A 6,392-nucleotide genomic window follows, 5' to 3' on the forward strand; every position below is an offset into this window, starting at 1 on the left:
GGGCTACGAGGACGGGGCCGGGGCAGCGGGCGGGAGGATGGGGCTCTCCGGGAAGGAGAGGGACGGGACTGGGCGAAGACACTGCGCCGGGGCGACGAAAACAGCCATTGGAGGGAGATGTCGCTTAACCAGTTATTAACTGCTCTAACTAGGAAGAGCGCAAGCTATTATTTCACACGGATTTATTGCTGAGCAACCTCGCGAGGAAGCGAAGCGGCTCCTGCAGGGACCGTTATCACTCTTGCTGGTGAATGGAAGGGACGAAAAGTACAAAAAGTCACGTATTGAGGGAATTTTCCAGAATGAAAAGTCGTACCACTTTTACGCTTTCATTTATTTGTTTTTGCTAATTCATATACTACTTTGCTTTCCCAGCCTCCATCTCACGTGTATTTTGGCGGTGGGGGAGGGGTCTCATGCCATTAGGGTCTTTATTGCATGGTCTATATTTTGTTTTTGTTTTTTTGTTTGTTTGTTTGTTTTTCTTTTGGCTAACACAGTAATGATTTCATGTTCCCTGAGATTCTATTAATAACAAATACTGTTTTAAGAAGAAAAAGTACAGTAAGCTTTACGATATGGAACAAATCTAGCTGTCTTCCATGGAGAAGATTTGAGATGTGTATTCTATTTCTTATTAAGAATCTAAAAGCAATAACTGTCGTTTTAAAGACTCTGTCCACCGTTAGGCAGTGAATTTAAGTCTTCTTAATAAAATTAAAATTATTTGCCCTTTAAGCACAGTGCCAGTTATTTTATTTTCACTGTTACTTCTATGCATCTCTACCACAGATTTACAGTAATATTTGAAAATATGACTAAGTGTTAACAATGCTGTCAGGAAACCAATGCAGTATATGTATTTTCATTTTATTGCTAAAAATATGTAGGTGGCTAATTCCTTCACAGACCAGGAGAAAAAAAAAAAAAAATACTGTCGGATTACTAAACCACTTATCTGCTGAATACAGCAGTAACTTAAATGTTCAGAAAATTAAGGCACAATAACTTCAGAACAATATTATTTTTCTGGAGATATATTTATTTTTCACTGTGGTTTGGCAGACTGTAAGACTTGGAGAAAGTCATGAGGGACGTTTTATATTTGTTCATGTTTAGGCTAGCATGACTCCTTATCCTTCCTCTGTTGAGCAAAGAATTCTGAAGGATGTCTTTTCAAGAAAATAAATCATTTTTACATCGAAACACTCTCTTATGGAGAATGTGTTCACAATATAGAAAAAAAATTCCAAGTTAATCCAGCTACTTAATACACTATTATCTGAAAAATAAAAGTATGAAGATATTCGATCCTCAGAGGTTAGTCACCTCCAGCTTTAAATTATATGCCTAACAAGTTGTGTGCAGTGTTTAATCACAAGGTTTTAGCTTTCTTTTAATATTTCATATAAACATGAGATTAATATATCATGGAAATGACCTGACTTGAAGGTTATCTATGGTTAGAACTGTTTCTAATATAAAGAAAAGGGCATCCATTTTAAGCAAATGAAGTTCTGAGTTAATTTAGCAAAGCATGTCAGCTCTTTTTAAGGGTACCTTGGTCAATGTAACTGCAGAAGTACAATACAAATAAGTTGAAAATGTGAAAAGTAGAGAAACGTTTTTATAGGACAAACTATCAAGCTTCTTTAAATAGAAAGATATAAGCATTTAAAGCAGTGAAAGAAGGAAAATAATGGAAAGGAAGGAAAGAAGAAAGGAAAAAGTAAGTAAGAAATGAAGAGAGAAGGGAGATAAAATTGGGTAAAAAAATTATGCTCTTTTCCTTGTGAAAATAGCCTTATATATATTTTATTTTCAGTCTTACCAGTGAGACCAAAGTATTTTCTTAATACTTGGCACATCATCATAAGGACATTTGCATTACCTCTTTTAGAACATTTGCCTTATTAAAGACAAAATGTCTTTATATGAATAGTTTGAAATAAAATTAAATTAAAACCCAAATATATCCAGTATACCAAATGACACAGTTCTAAGTCCCATTATTTTAAATAAGTCCTTGTAAAACATTATAGTTTCTTATAGGATTGGAAGTAACTTCAAGGAAAGACAACCTGTCCTCATCCAGTTGTGGGAGAGATATTTCCTGCTCATTGCTATGCCTTATCTTATAAAATGACTGCATATCTCTTCTTTGAAAATACTTATGAAATAGATGCTACAAAAAACATGATCTCATTTTTATTATTGTGTTCTTGCTCTTTGAATTAGCTTTTGATCTTTTATTTTTCTTTTCAAAGATTGAATATCAATGGGCATGTGTATGCTAAGTCGTTTCAGTCTTGTCCAACCCTTCATGACCCTATGGACTGTAGCTTGCCAGGTTCCACTGTCCATGGGATTCTCCAGGCAAGAATACTGCAGTGGGTTGACATACCCACCTCCAGGGGAATCTTCCCAACCCAGAGATCTCTTAAGTCTCCTGTATTGGCAGGCAGGTTCTTTACCACCTGGGAAGCCCATCAGTGGACATGAATTTGTGCAAATTTCAGGAGATAGTGGAGGACAGAGGAGCCTGGCATGCTACAGTCCATGGGGTCACAAAGAGTCAGACACAACTTAGTGACTGAACATTGTTACAGCTGTTTAACCCTAAGATTTATAATAGAAATGTTTATATGCTTCTTTCTCAGCTTGAGTTCATGCTGTTGTCTTCCTTTGGTTTTTATTTTTCCTTTTTTTCCTTTCCTTCCTTCCTTCCTTCCTTTCTTATTTTCATTGGAATTTATCCTGTGTGTGTATAAAAAAAAAAATACTTGTTTAACTTTTGTCTTTCAAATACTATTCCCTTATGAGTCTGTAGGCCTTTACAAATGCTTTCAGAGCCATCCATCCATTCAAGAGTTGACTGGAGAGGGGGCTCATCAAGTTCAGTGATTATAGACTAAATCATTTCTTTCTCCTAGGAAGGATTTTAGGCATTATTGCATCTTGGGCTTAATGGGAAATCACCACACTTCGCTCTCATAGGCTTGTGATAGAGTGATATTTTATATTACATTTCCATCATCTCTCCTAAGTTGGGGCTTAAGTGCCCAATGTAAATATTTTTCATTTTCTGAGAAAGTGGAAGTCACAAAATTATGTATTTTATTTATAAATAATCATTAAAGCCAATTCTGGAATAGAAAGATCACCCTTAGGAGCTGTAAGCATAAACTTCATCTCTTCATCTCTCTTGTACACATCTCACAGTGCTGTGGAGTGAGCACACTTTTCCATTCCTGCCCCTAAAGAGCCTCCCTCTGTGGCCTTGAACATATTCTTTGGAGAAGCTCAAGACTGAGTAAGAGAGAATATTGCAGGGTTTTGAAGAAAATTTTCATTTGTAACCTCATGCCTGCATTATTTTTCCTCATTTGGGAAAATAAAAGGAATTAAATATTAAATAATTAATATTAATTATTAATAAACATTAATATTTAAATAATAATAAAACAAACTCTTTAAATATGGAAGTAATATTGACAATTCAAAGAAGCTGTTTCAACTAAAAAAAATAAGTGTCGAAGAGAAAGACATTAACTAAAGATGAGCTTTCTTTTTCCTTTTTTTTAAACTAATTTATTTATTTATTTTTATTTTACTTTATTTTACTTTACAATACTGTATTGGTTTTGCCGTACATCAACATGAATCCACCATGGGTGTACACCACTGGAGTCCACAGGTGTTCCAATCCTGAACCCCCCTCCCACCAGAAGCTTTGGTAATGCTGGGTTTACCAGTATCCTCCACATTGTCAGATTTCCAAAGATTGACAGAGTCAAGGACACACAATTATGACAAAAATATGAATAATATACTTTTAAGACATATACATAGCATATAGTCACAAAATAAGTGAATTTCAGAACCAGAATGGAACTCAGTAAGGAATGAATCTGAACTATTCTACATATGAGGGATTAGGGCTGCTAGTGATAGTCAGTTGTATCACACACACACACACACACACACACAACCAAGGCAAGGCCTTATTTCTTTAGGCTCTTAGCTCAAAAATGCTTAAAATGTAGGGCAGAGAATTAAACATTTTAAAACAAACAAACGAAGAAACAAAAGTTTGTTGTTCATACTCTTGGTTCTATTTATACTGAAAAAGTGAGCACTGAAAATAAAATTAACCCCACCCAAACTCTTTCCTAGGCATGAGTGCACAAGTCATTTGTATTTTCAGACTCTGGAATCTTTTGAATCTTTGAATTGAGTCTTTAAATCTTCTCCATACAACTTGTTGTTTCATATCTCATCTTATAAATGATTCTGAGAGTGAGGTTACTGATGGTCATTGGAAATGAACAGCAATATCAAACGGCCAGATGGCCTATATAGACTTTAACTGTCCATCATACAACTGTTCATTTAAAATTTCTGCATGGCATTTCTCCCATTATCTTTTCCTTCTGTACATGACTAAACTATAAATTACCTAGATCTAAATTATTCTGTGGAGCTGTATGTAACTTTGGAGTTAAAGTTCATGAAATAAGAACTCTTAATTATTCATGAGGTCATGTTATGTCATTTTGAGAATGTAACATCTGGCCTGGTGGTGGCCACTGGAAACAGCAAAGGAAGTGTCACATTTTCTGTATTTTGTAAACCCAAAATATAATCTGCTTAGATGCCCTCTACAAACCTATGGACCCTTTTCTTAAGATTTTGATAGTTGATGTACATTGTTATATAAATTACAGGTGTACAACAAAGTAATTTACAATTTTAAAGCTTATACTCCACTTATAATTATTATAAACTATTGGCTATATTCCTTGTGTTGTACAATATATCTTTGTAGGTTTTTTATTCTATACACAGTATTTTTAAATTAATTAATTAGGACATGTCATGTGTTACTTGTGTCATGTGGGATCTTTCCTTCCAGTGCACTCTCTAGGTGTGGTGTGCCAACTCAGTAGTTACATTGCGTGGGCTTAGTTGCTCTGTGGCATGTCGGATCTTACTTCCCAGACCAAGGAACAAACTTGTATACCCTACATTTCAAGGTGGATTCTTAACCACTGGACCACCAGGGAAGTTCCCCAAAGTAGTTTGTACTTAATCCCCCACTCCATGTGCCCCTCCCAAAACTCATTGACTCTTATATCTACAAGTTTTTTTCTGTTCTTCATTAGGAAAAAAGTTAACATGAATAGTATATGTCCATCCCATAGTAAGATATCTATGACTAGAAACCATGAGGTAAGGAAAGCTGAGGATCTTGTAACTGAATCTGCTATTTCCAGACTATTTCTTCTTATTTCAAAGTCAAAATGCAGCTTTTGAGATATTTATTAATTTTAACACATGCTTTTTATTCATTAAAAATCTTGTGAGGTTGATTAGACATGAATAACTACTTTCTAATCTATTTTTGTACAATGGGTAATTATTTGGGGAAAGAAACCCAAAATATAAGAAAACTAGCAATTTTTGGTAGAGTCTGTAATTTCCATGGTTCTTTGCCTATATTTATAAAATAAATAATAACTCATAAGGTGCTGTAGAAAATCTTTCAAGAAACAAAAGAAATTTATAAACATTTAACTAGCTTTACATTTTTAAGTATACATGTTTCCTAATTATTTACTATTGCAGACTGAGTTCAAGTTTCTCTTCAGTATTTATCACTATATCCTCAAGCAAGTGACATCCTCCCTAGATATCACCCAGTTTCCCATAAATAGGGTTTTATGTCTTGGGAGGAACATAGGGGTCCCTAAACTCCAGGGCATAATCCCTGATTATTTGAGGAGGAGCTGATATAATAATAATAGGAGTTAAGCACTCAATAAATATAATGTACTGAATCATCCCCAAATCTCCCTGCAACCTTGCACCATCATCTGTGGAAAAATTGGCTTCCACAAAACCAGTCCTTGATGCTAAAAATATTGAGGAGCACTGTACAGTAAAGTCTCAGTAAAAGCTAATTATTACTTTATTGTCATTTACCCCGAAGTTTGACTTGTGAGCCTTTTCATGAAAATCAGACTGAATGAAAAAGAAAGTCTAGTTAAATCTTACAATGAGTTGTTAGGAGGAAAGTATGGGAGTCTTCTCAGCTTCTCCAAAGGCAAGCAGTGGTAAATTATAACTGTAGTTCTGAAATAAAGATCCTGAAGTCTGAGAGAAACACTGGAGTTCAAAACATCAAAGCTAAATAAAACACTGTATTCATGAGATGTATATTAGGAGGTGCCAAGACAACAGTTCAGAGATCTAGAATTGGTTTAGCCCTGTTATACCACAGAGTTATCCTAGGGAAAGGGCTTTGGCCTGACTCCAGTACATATGAAGTTTCAGCATACCAAACCAGATATGTTAATAGTGACTATTATGAAATCTTTATGGCAATGAAC

The sequence above is a fragment of the Ovis aries genome, chromosome 4, assembly GCF_016772045.2.
Source record: "Ovis aries strain OAR_USU_Benz2616 breed Rambouillet chromosome 4, ARS-UI_Ramb_v3.0, whole genome shotgun sequence".
Taxonomy (NCBI): Eukaryota; Metazoa; Chordata; class Mammalia; order Artiodactyla; family Bovidae; genus Ovis; species Ovis aries.